Genomic DNA, 17,068 nt, shown 5'->3' with positions numbered 1-17,068 from the left:
TATCTTTGCTCTCCTCCTCTAAATATTAGTATTGACCTAAAAAAAAAACAAAAAAAATTAAAGTCATGCCCCAACTACAAAAAAAAAATAAATATGAACTAAACAAAAATCACGCACAAAAACAATAAATTCTAGAAAACCTAAATTACAAGTAACAATTTTTACCTCATGCTTCCTCCACTCAACCCTCAACACCTCCAATTCTCCAAAAAAAAAAAAAAAAAAAAAAAAAAAACCTCAACACCTCCATCATTGCCATTTGCTATTGCTGCTGCGTTGTTCCTCATATCAGATTTGATCTATAGTTTTGTATGCTGCTACTGCTACTGGCTGCCTACTGTTCCCAGATCCTCAATCTACATCTACTGTTGTTCAAACTCAACATGAGTTGAATCTGCTAAGGTATGTGAATTTTGAAAAATTTCTCTCATCTCTCAAGTTCATATTTGTGTGTGTGTGGTGTTTTTTTTTTTTTTTTTTTCTGCTCTATTGCTCTGCCTCTGCCCTCTGCGTTTTTTAGGGACTGGTGAGTTGTGACTGTAGTTTGTGTTGTTGTTTGATTGTCTGTGACTTTTTGTTTTGTTTTGTTTTATACTTTATACTTAATCTATAAGGCAAAATTAGTTTGAGCTAGCTATAATAAAGGCATAACTTTATTACATTATGTGAGTACTGTGTCTGAACTTGAGAACAAAATCTTAGTACTGAGTCATAAACTTTGTCTTTGACTCTTGTCACTGTGTGTGTGGGCTGTGTCGCCAATATATAATATAAATGAACTTGTTGTGTTGTCTTTGTGATTTAATTTAATGCTTTGTTCGTTGTGATTTAAGTCTTTGTGTGACCAATTGTCAATAATTAAATAGCCTTAAATAACTATTTAAATCATGGCTTCAGCAAACATTTTAGAGAGTAGAAACATTGTGTCATGTTGTGGCGTGGCTGTGTAATTGTGTTCCATTCTTTTAAATTTTTTTTTGAAGTCCATTTTTTTAGTTGTGCATCTAACACATTAACAATTTAACATTAATATTGTTTAAGAAACACTATTTTGTATGTTATACTTGTGATGTTTTTATAATATGAAATGTTAAGAAATACTTATTGTATGTAGTATATTTGTTGAATATTAAATAGATGTTAGTTTTATTTCATAATTTTTTTTTGGTTTTAAGCTTGGCCCCCCCCCCCCTCTCCAAGTTCGAATCTTGGTTCCGTCCTTGAACTTACGATAAAAAAAAAAAAAAAAATTATCCCAATAATGACAATAAACTTAAAATTTTGAAGAATTGTTTCTTTTACAAAAAAATTATTCAATGTTTATAAAGGACCACATTAGCATTGTTTAGTAGATCTCTCATCCAATAAAAAGATATCATGTATTTTAATTTAACTAGCTTGTAGCCTTATATATATACATGGATACACTTAAAAATATATAATAAGATGTATAATATAATTCCTATATATAATTTAAATATTATTGATAGTCATTTTTATATTTTGTTAACTCTTTAAAAAATTTTGTAAGGATATTATTAGGTATAAAATGTAAATTGTTCATATATATTTTTTAACTATTGTGAATCACTTTTTTTTTTTAACAATTTATTTATTCTAAACTCTTTGGTTTTTGTATTTAATAATTCACTTGGATTAATATTTATGATGTGGTTTCACATTTCATTCTAAAATTAAGAAATAAAATATTTTAACAATAAATAATTTAAGACACATGACGCAAAATTAAAACTTTAATTTGGAAATCTAATTTAAGTTTTTCTTAACTTTACCTATTATTATATATATAGATATATAGCTTAATCACACTTCGAACTGAAATCCCTCCACCAGATGTGGCTTTTAGCTAATTACCTCCATGTCCACTGCCGGTAGAGCTGCGACAGCTTTTGATTTCTTTGCCCAACCAACTCCAATGACTTTGACTTTGAAATTTGAATTCCACCAACGACCAGCCGTTACTTTCGTTAATGGAAATTTTGAGAAGATGATGGAAACTTCAAAGAGGTATTGCCTTTCAAAGCGAAGCCGTTCTTCTTAAACCTCCTAATAATTTTACCAATATGAATGCAGATAATTGCCTTAGAAAATTGAACTCTGTCTCTATAATAATATTGTAACTAATAATTGATCGCTATAAATGAAATATATAACAAGTTGCTATTTCTGTTTCTCAGAAGGCAAAAAAATATCCTAAACTAAATAAAGCGGAACTTGTTATCACCCAATTTTAAACTTTTTCTGCTTTTTCTCTTTTTGCACAGCAACCAAACTCTATCTAAAATACCATCAATACTTCATAATATATACAACTCAAATAACATTAAAATAAAAAATAAAAAATATATAGAAAGAAAAAAGACCAGAATTTTTTTCCTTTCCTTTCCTGCATTTTCTACTAAACGAAACACCATATCCATCCACAGTCTAACGTCAAAAAAAAAAAAAAAAAGAGAAGAAAAAGAGAAGAAGGTAAATTACAGATTTCACTCTTTAATTTTGTCCAAAATTCAATTTAGTCCTGTAAGTAAGATGGAGATATGCGGTTGCCCCACCTCTATTATTATCAGAACATTCTCTTGTTCAAAGCAGTATATTGAGCAAATAACCGAATTCAAGGTGTGTAATTAAGATTCAGTCATGCACTTGTTCCACCTTGTTATTACAGCACGACACAAAATGAGTTATCAGCAATCATTTTATTTCATAATAATTATAACCATAACACTACAACAAGGGAAACATAAAAACTTTATTCTAGCTGTCTAATTCTAGCTTCATCATTATTATCCATGGAATATTTTCTGAAGATAATCAACCACATTCTTGTCCACTTGGAAGGCCTTGATGAGAACGTCAGAATTAATGGGAGGATTAGATCCAAAGACTGCGTTTGCTATTCTGATGGTCCCAGGATTTTGGCTACTAAAACTGGAAAAGGCAATAGCATTGGTCTCTCCTATGTTGAATTGGAAGTGAATGAGACCAACTGGGAACACAAAGACATCTCCTTGATTTAAAGTTTTGGTGAAGAGGTGGTAGTTAGGGTTGGATGTCACAAAGCCCACAAGGAGAGTCCCCTCTAAGACTACCAGAAGCTCGGTGCCACGAGGATGAGTGTGTGGAGGATTTAAGCCATACGGTGCAAAGTCAATGCGATCCAAGGAAATAAATACCTAGTGTGTTGAGGCGTACAAGTTTATCCACGTTCACAAGATTGATATTCAATCCTAGTTTATTTTTAGTGTTTCTAGGAATATCTAGCCCGGAGAAGAAAAAATCATCCGCTGTTGTAAGCATTGGGTCCTTCCAGAACTTTCCATTCACAAATACTATACAAAGAAAAGTTTGTTACTATCTTGAGTAAGTAAGACACTACTATAAAAATGGTTGACTATATTTCATGATAAAAACAAATAAAAAATCCATGTAGATAATATCACCTTCAAACTGAACTTCGTTAATATTTAAATTTTTAACACAAAAACAAAATCAGAGGTTTGAAATGAGTTCAAAATTAAGAATATAATATATAATACTAGTAGTAGTAATAAGAGTCTAAAATTATATACCAGCATAATCGGTATTGTTAATTGCAACGCAAAAATCTTGCAGAGGACTAGGGTCATCCGCAAAAGCAAGGGTGGATGCCAAAGCCAACAGGGTCACAGTCACAAGGTAATGAACACCTTTCATCATATTTGAGGTTATCTTGACCTTCTAGTACTCTGTATTCTTGGTGGGATGATCAGGGCTGAGGATTGGAACATGTGTATTTATAGAGGGGAGTCAGTGAACGGGTCTATATGTGTCGTTTTGGCTCATTAATTCGGAGTAGTTAAGAATTAGTAAGTCATTTTTCTATCAACTTAGTATTAATATCTAATGGAGGAACCATTCTTTAACCACAACTACAAGAACATTCTAGAAACCAATCAAATTGGACAACTTTGAGGGTTAAACTTGTTGCACTTGGACAACATATGAAAAGTCACGATTTCAATTGTTTTTTTGCGTGTATAAAACTATGTAAAATAACTTGTGTGAAATAAATAGTAGATACTGCTCCAATATCACTGCCATTCTACATTTCAATTTCTTTAATTCTTTGCTATATGGATTTCATGGCCTCTTCGACTCTTTATATATCAAACATCACTTTTTTGGGTTAGTGATGGTACTAGATGATTTTAAGTTTCTTTTTTTTCTTTTTAGTAAAAAATTTTAAGTATTAATTCAAGGTAAGTTTAGATGTTCTAGCTAGAGTCAATAGTGTGAGTGCTTCGCATAAATTTTCTAAATCCTATGGTTTGACTTAATCTTGTTAAGTTAATCTTCTTTTTGTGTACTAGATAGATAAAGTGTTGGTTGGGTGTCTAATGGTCTTCTAGTCCACCAACTAGGGGTGTCTACGGGTCGGGCCAGGTCAGTTTTCGACCCAACCCGAACCCGACCCTGACCCCCTGGCATTGGGTGGATAGAAAAGTGACCCGAAATCGACTGCCGGCGTCAATCGGTTGGATTGGTTTTGGGTTTGGGTGGAGATCGGGTTGTCGCCAAAGTTGTATGAGCATCGCTAGAGCTGCAAAATCATTGCCAGAATCTGTAAATCGTCGTTGGAAAATGTAAAAACTCATCAGATCTGCACCAAAATCGTCGAAATCTACACCAAAATTGCTGAAATCTGTTAGGAATGGTCGGATCTGGCTAAATCTCACCAAATATGGTTGAGAACTCACTGGATCTCCTCGGATTTGAGTGAGATTTTGTCGGATTTTTACATAACCTTCGTCGGGTTGGGTGGCTTGGGTTTTGGAGAAGAAAACCCGAAATAAACTTTTGCAAGGGATTTTATTGTCCCTAAAAATAATTGGTGGGAACATTTCCCTCCAAAAATTTTGACATTTTAATGATTATTTGTGAACAGGACGGACCCAGGATTTCAAGCTTGGGGGGTGGGGGCGGAGATAAGAAAAAAAAAATTTTCAAATACGCATCCATATAGTATTAATACACTATCAATCGAGACAAATACCCAAAAATCATTGTTTCTTAATATATTAAGATATAATCATCTACCAAACAAAAACAAAAGACACGAACCATAACACAAACTCAGATAAAATTTTCCATTTTTTGAACTCCATATCCTGGACTACATTATGCTCAAAATGAAAAGCTCCTTCTCCAACACTTGTTTGTCATAAAATGTGAAATCTTGTGGATGGAAATTCTTTACCAACCAACAAGGATCACTACTTCTAAAATATTTAATGCCTCTCAAGGTTCTACACTATATCTCACTTCTTTTCATATTATAAATTATCTAATTTAGCATTATTTTCTAAATTTGTGTGACAATTTTCTATATTATATGATTTGTTTTTTTTTCTTTTGTCTTTGGTCTTTGCCTTTGTCCTGTCTCCATATTCAGACACTGACCCAACACTATAAATTTAATCTACACTACTAATAAAACTTTTCTTAACTTACTCTTTTTTTTTTTTAATAATCGTCAAAACACTACAGTAATATATTCTCTCACTTTACAAACTCTACTCTCTCTCTATCTCTCTTATCTATATAATACAGAGAGAAGTCATAGAGAGTCCAAAAAGCCAAAAAAAAAAAAAAAAAATACCAACAAGCAGTCAAGCGCAGATTCAATTAAATTCACAACCACAGAATCACCAAATCAGTTCATCACTCATCAGTAAAAACACAAACATCTCAAGTCCACAAGCATATATTTTTAGATTCTGAGATTCACAAACAAGTTTTGAAGGAAATGATAGAATAAAACCTGTGAACTGTTTGGAGGCTGGAGCAGTGGAGCAACGAAGCTGGGCTAGGCTGGGCAGGCAGATCGAGCAAGCCCGTGGCGGCGCAATGATGGGTCTCGGCGTCTCGCATGGCGCGTTGTTTGTGGCTTTTTCCGTTTGGGTATGCGATAGACAACTCTCTTAGTCTCGGCAGTGGGCGTGGCCGTGGACAGCTCACTGCGCTGGGTTGAGCAGTGGCGTCACGGCGTAGGTGTGAACAACTCGCCTCTCACTTTCTCTATCTCACCTCTCCCTTCTTTTCTTTTCTTTTTTCTTTTTTACCTTCGTTTTGGCTTTCCGTTTGGGTTTGGAGACTTTGACTGACTACTGGGTTTTTTTTTTTTTTTTTTTAAAGTTTTCATGGGCTCTTGTCTCTTGGCTGGCCGTTGGGTGAGGTGAGGGGGCCTAAGTTAAAAATCAAGGGGGCCCGAGCTAAAAACCAAGGGCCCAAGCCCTTTTTTTGAAAATTTTACTTACTAAAAAAAAAAAAAATTGGACCGGGGGGCCCAGGCCCCCTTAGGCCCCTACCTTGGTCCGTCCCTGTTTGTAAAGTCGATCTTAGTCCTCGCAAATAATTTAGTAATAGTGACAGTTTTTTTGAACCATCACAAATAATACACCTTTTGCAAGAGATTTTCAATTGTCCCTCGCAAATAATATGGAGGAGAAATTTCCCTCCAAAATATGTGTATTTGTGACGGCTATAACACAAATTGCGACAGCTTTTTTGTTGGTCACAAATATTTCACACTTTTACCAAGTATTTATGAAGGCTTTATTTTGCCATCACAAATAAGATTTTTGAGAGGGCTTTTTGGTCCGTCAAAAATTCTTGGTCGCTAATAAGCATTTTCTTGTAGTCATATATTTTATTTTGACCTATAAGAAATTAATATCTCAACAATTGTGAAAATATTATGACAATTTGTTGTGCTAACTAACAACTTTTATATTTTTTTTAAAAAAAAATTGATTGAGCGATATTATCGAGAAAAAAAAAAAAAAAAAAAAAAAGATCAAGTGAACAGTGTAAATGAACTAACCAAAAAAAGAAAAAGAAAAATTAGCTACTACTATAGTTTTATGCATTCACATTTGTTATGAAAGTGTTGTGAAAAATATTGTGAATGTAACACTTTTTTCACAATACCTTTTTTTTTAGTTGTGCTGTTCTAGTATGATATTTATTTTGACTTATAAGAAATTAACACCTTCACAATTTTGAAAATAGTGTGACAATTTATTGTGTTAAGTAATAACTCTAAAAAAAAATAGCAACAGCGGCAAAACAATGCAAACTCAATAAACCAAATTATTGTAGTGTTTACTTGCTTTTAGCGCATTCACACACTTTTATATTATGATTTCTTTTTTTTACAAGATAGAATTTTTACTCTAGCCTAATTTAATTGTATATGTGTGTGAAGCTACTTCCTAGAAAACTTAAATCCCGGCCCTTAACCCCACAAGTATTTATACTTGTGGAGTGACCACCACACCAAAGTGCGCCGTGGTTTATATATAGATATTTGAATTGAATCAATTATTTATTCCTTTGCCCACAACCATAAGAAATCTAAATACACCATTAACCTTTTTTTTTCTTTTTTTTTTTGAGAAGGAAATAAACCATTAACTTGAAGAGAGAAAAGTAAAAGATGAAAAAGCCAAAAATATATAATGTATACCAAATACATTAGTAGTTGTGGTAGGGTGTCCAAACTTGACCGTGACCCGCCAGACCGACCAACCCGCTCAATCTCCACCTAAGTTCAGCCCAAACGACGCTCCCGTTGTCTATTTCGAGTTTCCGCTCCCAAGGCCGATGCCAGCCGGGTTGAGTGTAAAAAAGGCAAAACCTAGACTTACCCACATAGTCCACTGCCACCACCACCAAGCCAAACCCAACCCAACCCACCACCACCACCATCAACCCAACCAAAATTAAATCTCTCATCCAACCACCACCAACAACACAGCCAAAGCCATCACCATCAACCCATTTTGGAAATTCAATCGTTAGATTACATGTTTCATATGTTTATAATATACATGCTAATTTTCATGTCAATCGGATGTAATTTACCATTTGTTCAATAAACTCATCTTTTATGCATTATTTTAAACTACAAAAACTTGAATTTAGATAATTCATTAATGACATGCTTATTAATCTTTGATAACCTTTAAATTTTGTAACCGTGCAAAATATATGAAGATAATGTAATCTAACGGTAAATTTGTCAAAATTCACATCGAATTCAGAAATATAAGGTTGGGTACTAGTTACCCTTGACGTAACTCTAAAAAATATTACACTACCCAATAACTTATTATTGAATTCATATTTTGAAAATCCAACTGTTTGATAACATGTTCTATATGGTCTTAACATGCATGCCAATTTTCATGTCAATCGGATGTAATTTACCATTTGATCTATAGAATATCTTTTATGCATTATCTTAAACTACTAAAACTTGAATCTAGACAATTGATCGATGGCATGGCTATTAATCTTTGATCATTTTGAAATTTTGTAAACATGAAAAATATATGAAGATAATGTAATCTAGCAGTAGATTTGTCTAAATTCACATTGAATTAAGAAATATAGGGTTGGGTTCGAGTTACACCTGACTTAACTCTAAAAAATGTTACACTACCTAATAACTTATTACTGAATTCATATTTTGAAAATCCATCTGTTGGATCACATATTCTATATAGTCTTAACATGCATACCAATTTTCATGTCAATCGGATGTAATTTACCATTTGATCTATAAACTCATCTTTTATGCATTATTTTAAACTACTAAAACTTAAATCTAGACAATTGATTGATGACATGATTATTGATTTTTGATCACTTTAAAATTTTTAAGCATGAAAAATATACGAAGATAATATAATCTAATGGTAGATTTGTCAAAATTCACATCGAATTAAGAAATATAGATTTGGGTTCAAGTTACATTTGATGTAATTCTAAAAAATGTTACACCACCCAATAACTTATTATTAAATTCATATTTTGAAAATCCAACCGTTGGATTACATGTTTTATATGGTCTTAACATGCATGCCAATTTTCATGTCAATCGAATGTAATTTACCATTTGATCTATAAATTCATCTTTTATGTATTATTTTAAATTACTAAAACTTGAATATAGACAATTGATCAATGACATGGCTATTAGTCTTTGATCACCTTAATTTTTAAGCATGAAAAATATATGAGATAATGTAATCAACTGGTATATTTGTCTAAATTACATCGAAATTAAGAAATATAGGTTGAGATCGAAGTACACTGTTCGTAACTTCTAAAAATGTTACACCACTCAATAACTTATTATTGAATTTCATATTTTGAAAATCCAACCGTTTGATTGCATGCTCTATATGTTTAACATGCATGCCAATTTCATGTCAATGGATGAATTTATCATTTTATCTATAAACTTATCTTTTATGCATTATTTTTAACTACAAAAAACTTGAATTTTAATGTTTTTTTTTTTTTTTTTAATTTTTTTAATTTTTTTTGTTTCGACGCTATGCATGGTGGAGGTGCAGTGGTGGTGACTGGGCAGTGGAGGGGTGTTGCTAGAGGTTGAGGGAAGGTACATACGCATGTGGGAAAAAACAAAAAAGTAAAAAATATATTTTATTGTGGAGATATATTATTTTAATGAGTAGAATAGGAAAATAAAAGTTGGAATGCTGAGTGTATTGTAAAATGATATTGTATAAATGATAAAATAGGTTTTGAGATGGTAAAATAGAATAGTTTGAAGATATGGGATGCGAATGCTCTTATTACGACAACTTTCATAACCACCACAACAAGGTAGAATGTTGCCATAATAAGTCTATTTACTTATTTTCAGGATTCCCACTCAAATTTTCGGTTCCCACTCAAAATTTTGGTCTCCCACTCAAAATTTTTTGGTCTCCTACACACCCTTAAACAAAACTTTCGGTCTCTAACTCAAATACCAAAAAAAAAAAAGCTAAACCTCACTCTCTCTCGTTCTCCATCTCACTCCCTCGCCAATCGGCCTACCCATCCCACTACCGTCCAGCCTGTCGTTGGCCTGACCATCCATCCCGCTGCCGGCCTTACCCACCATCTCACCTCTGTCCATCTTTCTCTCCACTGTCAATTGGGCCAACGGTATAGCTTCCCTTCTTTTTTTTTCCTTTTTTTTCCCCCCTTTTATATGAAAGACTGTTTTGCATGCTACCCCTTTATTTGTTTATGTTTTTTTGGTTTCTGGGTATGGGTTATTGTTTTAGGGAAAGTTTAATTCTTTACTAACACTCTCTCTTAATATTCTATTTTGACTCCCTCTATAATTTTGATTTTTTTAGATTTTTTTTTTCTATTTCGTGGATTTGGGTATATGGAATTTATGAGTCTTGGAACTTTATATCGAAGATGGAATAGCAAAATTTGCTTTGTAGGGGAAGAAGTGTAGATTCAAAGCTGGCAGTGATTTGAAAGATAGAGATAGAGAGAAAGACATAGGTAAAACAAGGAGAGACTACTATAATGGTTCGTATATCTTGCCTCTACCACTGTCAAAACCATCAAATTCAAAAAAATTTAATGCTACTAGTAGGGATTCTTTTTAATTTTTTTTTTGTTATTATCTTGTGTGCAGCTTTGTGTACCCATGTGATTTTTTTATATTACTAATGGAGGTGGCTATGAATTGAAGATTCAGGTACATCAATCAATGCATATGTATTGTTTGTGAAAATGTTTGAATGAGTTTTCATATATTGCACAATCAAGTAATTAATGAAAAGTACCATTAATAAGTCAAACATCCAAACCGCCTTTAAAAATGGAGGGGAAATCATATTTTGCATCATCTTTTATTTTCTTTTTCTCCTTCATTCAAGAACATTCCAACGAATCCTCATTCTCTCTTTCTTTCTCAAGCTCTCAATTTAAGGGTTTTTGTTTGCTTCACATCAATAACAATAACTTTTTATGTTTTCATATTGGTGATTGCTTCTAAAGTATGCACACAATCCATTGCCGTAAGAAAGAGGTAAAAAGTTTTTATTTATTTATTTATTTTATCTCGGATATATAGGCACATACAAACTTTTGTATCTTATTGAAAATATATATATATATATATTATGTGGTAATTTTCAGAACACTATAAGGAATGTTAAATGCGAAAATTTGTAGAGTTCTTAATGTGAGTTTTAAATGTGTAAGGCTTGTAGTGAGCTGAAAATCTATACATTATTTGAAAAAGTTGATTAGGATGACGATGTTGACAACATATTTGTCCAATCTCAATTGTTTGGCTTGAGATTTGCTTTAGGTTGTGTTGATATTTCAATTTTGTGGCCAGATATGCNATGGAGGGGAAATCATATTTTGCATCATGGAATGTGCTATACGTATATTCTGTTTTAGTGCAAAAAATATCTTAAAGTGTGAAAAATATAAGTTGTAAGCTTGTAACTAGAAGTCTAGAACCCCATGTCTAGGCATTTAAACCAGCCATTTATATTGACAAAAAAAAGTAGTCCATTATGAGTATCAAAGCTACAAGATTAACTCATAATAATTTGACTACTTGCACAACGCAATGATAAGTAAAAAAATAATATTTTTCTTAAAAAAAAAAAAAAAACAGTAGAAGAAGAATAATAGCAAAAACTTTTGCCTTTGATTACAGCAACTGGGGGTTGAACCTTATGTTTTTATTCTTTATATTATTTTTCCTTTCTTTCATTTCATTTTCATCCATATGTTTCATTTTTTTTCTTGTTTTTGTCCTCCACACACATGTCCAGTGTCCCATCTCTATCCCCCCACCCCCCCCCCCCCCCTTCTTTTATTTTCTTTTTCTCCTTCATTCAAGAACATTCCAACGAATCCTCATTCTCTCTTTCTTTCTCCAGCTCTCAATTTAAAGGTTGTTTGTTTGCTTCACATCAATAACAATAACTTTTTATGTTTTCATATTGGTGATTGCTTCTAAAGTATGCACACAATCCATTGCCGTAAGAAAGAGGTTAAAAAGTTTTTATTTATTTATTTATTTTATCTCGGATATATAGGCACATAAAACTTTTGTATCTTATTGAAAATATATATATATATATATGTATGTATATATTGTGTAATTTTCAGAACACTATAAGGAATGTTAAATGCGGAAATTTTGTAGAGTTCTTTGATGTGAGTTTTAAATGTGTAAGGCTTGTAGTGAGCTGAAAATCTATACATTATTTGAAAAAGTTGATTAGGATGACGATGTTGACAACATATTTGTCCAATCTCAATTGTTAAGAAACTTCTATTCTAGGTGAAATTTGTTTACTGTAAAGTTCTAAGAAGTTTAAATTACTATTTACATTTTTATTCTTAAAAAAATTAAAAATTATAAAATATTTTAACCATCTTTGTATATTTTTAAGGATTTTAATAATGTAATAATTATAAGTACATTCAAAAAGAGAATCTTCAAGGTTTTTTTTTTTCCTTAAATTATTTTCCCCTCATTTCTTGAATGCCTGAGATTTTGCTTCATGCCACAAGATAAGAGCAAATGAACATAGCAAGTACGACACGCACGTCCATTGCAACCTATCCAAAACAAATCTTTAGATTTAGATTGGTAGCGACTTCTTTCTTAGTCTTAGAAGGCAAGCAAGAAGGATTAATGCTATAGTCTAAAAATGTTCACAACTCTTAAGGTTATAAATTATTATTAATTTTTACCACCAAAAAAAAAATTATTATTGATTTTCACGTGTGTTCATTATTAATGTCATTTTACATGTCATCTTAAGGGTTTTTTAATAAAAAATTATTAAAAAAAAAAGTGAAAAAGTTGTGCGAAAAGCTAAAACTAAAATTGATAAACATAAATTTTAGGTTGCATTTGAACCTAATGATTTTTTTTTTTTATTGTTAATGAGAGTGTCTAGTTCTTTGAAAACTTAACTATTTTTTTTGGGTGCGTGTAATCTCATTGTCCTACCCACTACATAATTACAGGAAAAATCTCTCAAGGATAGGTGACCATAAGTTCTTTGAAAACTTAACTATTTTCTAGTGGTTTCTACTAGAAACTTTCTAGCTCTTAGATGCCACCTCAGGGCACCGGCAAACCAAAATTGACATTACTTTGACGGGTTGTAGAGTGTAGACTTATATCTAAGCAATGATGCATTGAAAGGGTTGGCTTGAATTGCGTGCATGCAGCTAAAGGCCTTGTAACTGAATTGACACCTCTTCATGCACAAAGTGCTTGGGGTCTAGGAGGGGAAAAGAATTCGAGTTGCGGAGCTAGCAGTATGTTGTAATTATTTCTCAAAAGAATTGCGTGCATGCACAATTATAACTTTCACGAATAATGCTAAAATGAAAAGGATTAAAGAACACTACTTTGTTTCTCAAAAAAAAAAAAAAAAAAAAAAAAATCTACTTTGTAAGTTTATAGTTAAATACTTGAATATATAATCGCATAAACAAAAAGAATAAGCCTACGATGTTCTTCCAAAAATAATAAGAAGAAGAAATAAATAAATAACCGATGTATTCTTGGAGATTTGGAGATCTTTTTGAGCTCAATGCCTAATTTAAATTTGTTAGATCAAGCGCTTATCCACTGCACCAAAAACTATAGTTGATGATAAGAACATAACTTTATCTCCTTAAAGGGTGGTTGCTTAATACCAACAAGCCAACAGAGACTCGACCCAACCTAGCCTCCCTGTCTAACCGGCCCAACAATCCCCAACACCATGCAACAGGGAAGTTGAACACTTGAACCCATGACCTAACTTTGATACCAATGGTTAGGATTAAATGCTTTCCACTGTCTAAAAGCTATAGCTTATTAAAAGGGTGCAAATTTATTTTCTCAAAGGGTGGTAGCTCAGCACCAACGGGCCAACTATACTCGATCTAACCTGACCTTCTTTTCTGACAGGATTGCTGGACTTAGCCCACTAGGCTCCTCGCAACACAAATTTATTTGGAAAGTAAAGTTACTTTGCCTGATTTTCTCTCTCTTCAAACAAGAAAAACACTAGTTACCTTCATATATTTCTTAGTTGCCTTGCTAATTTCTCTTTACAAGTTGCATTAGACTTCATGGTTTGAAGTAGCAGTTACAACTAATGTCTTTCTCCCCCTGCTTAGTTTCTTTAACAAGGCCAGAATTCTTGATATTTCTATTTTACAAGACCCAATGTTAACTGTGCTAGTTATTTTTAAGAGTGCATAATTATATGTGTTAGCAACCATTATTGTTGTTAGTTATATAATATGATGCTTTATAAGGAGAAGATAAAATGTCAGTTGATAAATTTTGGATGCATCATTCTACTAGATATATTAATGGGGTTGAAAATTTTCTTGAGTATGCATTTAAACATTTAATAAATAAAGATATGAAAATCAATTATTTGTGTGTTGATTGTAGCAATAAGTATTGTTGGATTGAGGATAAGGTCTAGTATCATCTTATACTAGAGTATCATCTTTTACTAGTGGGTCATGTCTTTAACACAATCGTATTGGAAATACATATTTATATTATATACTTTCATCATATTAATATTAACTAATAGTAGGTAGATGTGGCAAGGGCTTATAAAAAAAAAAGGCAGACATGGCAAGGGAAGGTAAAAATAAAGGCAGAATCATCACACCAAAAGCTACTTGAGAGATTACTATTCCTTTTTACCAAAAACTGAATGGAGCTTGGACGACTTTTAGTGAATACCCAAGGTCTGAGTTTGAAACTCTATATGCTTGCTATAGAGCTCAACATTTTAAGCATAATCAATCAGATGAGGAAGTGAAGAAAGAATTTGTAGAATTGGTGAAACGTTGTTATTCTGATTGGATGTTTCACATTAAAAATCCTATTTTTAAGTACACAAAGAAAGAAGATTGTTATAAGAATGGCCCTTCTTTCATTCCTACACTCTTTTGGAAAAAGATGGTGGATATATGGATGGATGGAGATTAGGGGGTGAGTATAAATGAAATACATGCCAATTCTCTCTATCTCTCTTGCACTCTCTTTAACCATTATTTGTTATTATTTTTATAAAAGTTAATATTCTAGTGTATGAATTATGTTTAATGTTTTGTTTTGTTTTGTTTTTTTGTTTTGTTTTTTTGTTTTTTTTTTTTTTAAGGATGGTACTAGTAGAGATGAAGAGGACAACTCGATTAATAACACGAGGGATGAAAATAGCTTGGAGGGTAACTCAGAGGAAGACTAGTATAGATTTTGTCATAATTCTAGTTGTTTAAGTTTAAAACAAGGTTTAATTTCAGGATTTCTTTGTATATTCTATATTTTAAAGTTTGAATTTATATGAATTTTTATCTTTCAATTGATCAATTTTTAGTAATTATTGTACTATTGTAGCATGATAGTTAAAAAAAATTAAATAAAATAATTAAAAATAAATAAATAATAAAATATTTCAAAAATTATATGAAATATTATCACTGATGACATAAAAATTTGGTCATAAATAATTTTATAGTGGCGACAAAGTCCCTCGCAATTTATAGAATAGTGATGTCACTTAACCCCTTGCAAAAACATTTTAAGTGACAGTTTAATGTCATCACTATTATTCCTAACTAATTGCGAGGGGTTAAAAGCCCTCACAAATAAATTTTAGCGACGACATTATTTGTCTCTAAAAAGTATGTCGTTAATTTGAAATTCACAAATAACTAATTGCGATGGTATAAAGGTCATCACAAATAATTGTTAATGACAACTACTCTCCCTCGTTAAAAATAAGTGGTTGACTTTTCTCGTCGTTTGGTAATATATTTGCGAAGGCGAATATGTTTAGTAAGGACAGTAAATTGCCCTCGTAAATTATTTATTTGCGAAGGCATGGTCACAAAATCTCTTTTAACAACAAGAGCAAATACGATGGCCTTCGAGGGCCACATGCCCTCGCTAATAGTCTTTTGCGATGATATTTGAATTTTTGCAAGGGCATTTTATCCTCGCTAGTAAACTCTTTTTTTGTAGTGATATTGGAACTGACCACAATTGAAAATAAAGGTATTGTTATATTAACACAACAAATTTCACAATTATTGAGGTGTCAATCTCTTATAAGTCGAAATAAAATAATAAAATATGAGACTGTGACCAATCACAATTGAAAATAAATGTTTTGTGGAAATGTTGTAACACTTATTGTATGAATGTGTAAAAGCTACTATAGTAGCTATAGTACTTTTTGATTTATTCGATATGTACTATTCATCACTTCATTAGCCCTTTCTTTTTTGTTTTTTGTTTTTTGTTTTTTTTCAATCATCAGTTTGTGCTCATTTTTTGTAATATTTATATGAGCTGGCATATATATTAGTTGTTATACTGACACAACAAATTTCACAATACACAATTATTGAATTTTTTATAGGCTGAAATAAAATAATAAAATATGAGAATGTGATCGATTACAATTGAAAATAAATGTTTTGTGAAAATGTTGTAACACTTATTGTTATCACAATATTTTCACAATTGTTGAGATCTCAATTTCTTATAAATCAAATAAAAAATTACTAAGTTCATAATATTTTCACGTTAATTTCACAACAAATCGTAGGTGGTAAACTACTATTGATGGATAAAAAAGTGATATCAGTCGTGGGTCCATTTTAAAATTAGTAATAACTTGCTATCTAGAATTTGTTATGAAAATATTATGGAGATAACATTTCTAAAAAATAAATTGATAATTCTGGAAAACCAGTGGGTTGAAAATCTTCAGACTTCGACAATCTTGAGAATTGAATCCTGTAAAACCAAACTCAATCAGAGTAAAGACCGGTGGAGGTCGGCCTATGACCCTCCGATGATGAAGTTAGAAGGCTGGAATAGAGAGGAAGGATATCTAAGTGTTTATTCCCTTCAAAATGAAAAAGGTCCGAATCCCTTTACCTCTATGCAGAATCGTGTTTATATAGTGTATGGAACGGTTATTTGCTCTGATAACCGTTCCTATTGTTGAGGAGTTCACCAAAATCGGAAGTAACTTCCATAACTTCCGTGGAAGTTACTTCATCCGAACCGGTGCCTCATTACTTCATCCGAACCGGTGCCTCATTATGGCTTGGCTCGTCCATCCCTAACTAGGGGTGGACGTGCCTTAGCATATGACCATGCTTGCCTCGTCCG

General features: G+C 32.1%; 2 long non-coding RNA genes and 1 pseudogene across 2 annotated transcripts; 2 read left to right on the top strand and 1 right to left on the bottom strand.

Annotated features, from left to right (window-relative positions):
- Positions 1 to 2,701: 2,701 nt before the first annotated feature.
- On the bottom strand, positions 2,702 to 3,759 carry LOC112033361 (germin-like protein subfamily 1 member 11; annotated as a pseudogene).
- Positions 3,760 to 9,767: 6,008 nt separating this feature from the next.
- LOC112004423 (uncharacterized) lies at positions 9,768 to 10,719 on the top strand. The gene is made up of 3 exons (XR_010630736.1): positions 9,768 to 10,029; positions 10,227 to 10,410; positions 10,520 to 10,719. It is a non-coding gene; the product is annotated as an uncharacterized LOC112004423 (long non-coding RNA).
- Positions 10,720 to 14,060: 3,341 nt separating this feature from the next.
- LOC136069522 (uncharacterized) lies at positions 14,061 to 15,263 on the top strand. The gene is made up of 2 exons (XR_010630737.1): positions 14,061 to 14,875; positions 15,045 to 15,263. It is a non-coding gene; the product is annotated as an uncharacterized LOC136069522 (long non-coding RNA).
- The last annotated feature ends 1,805 nt before the right edge of the window (positions 15,264 to 17,068 follow it).

The sequence above is a fragment of the Quercus suber genome, unplaced genomic scaffold (assembly GCF_002906115.3).
Source record: "Quercus suber isolate HL8 unplaced genomic scaffold, Cork oak 2.0 scaffold_174, whole genome shotgun sequence".
NCBI classification, from domain to species: Eukaryota; Viridiplantae; Streptophyta; class Magnoliopsida; order Fagales; family Fagaceae; genus Quercus; species Quercus suber.
Note: the sequence above shows the minus strand (reverse complement) of the source record. Positions and strands in the feature narration are given on the sequence as shown.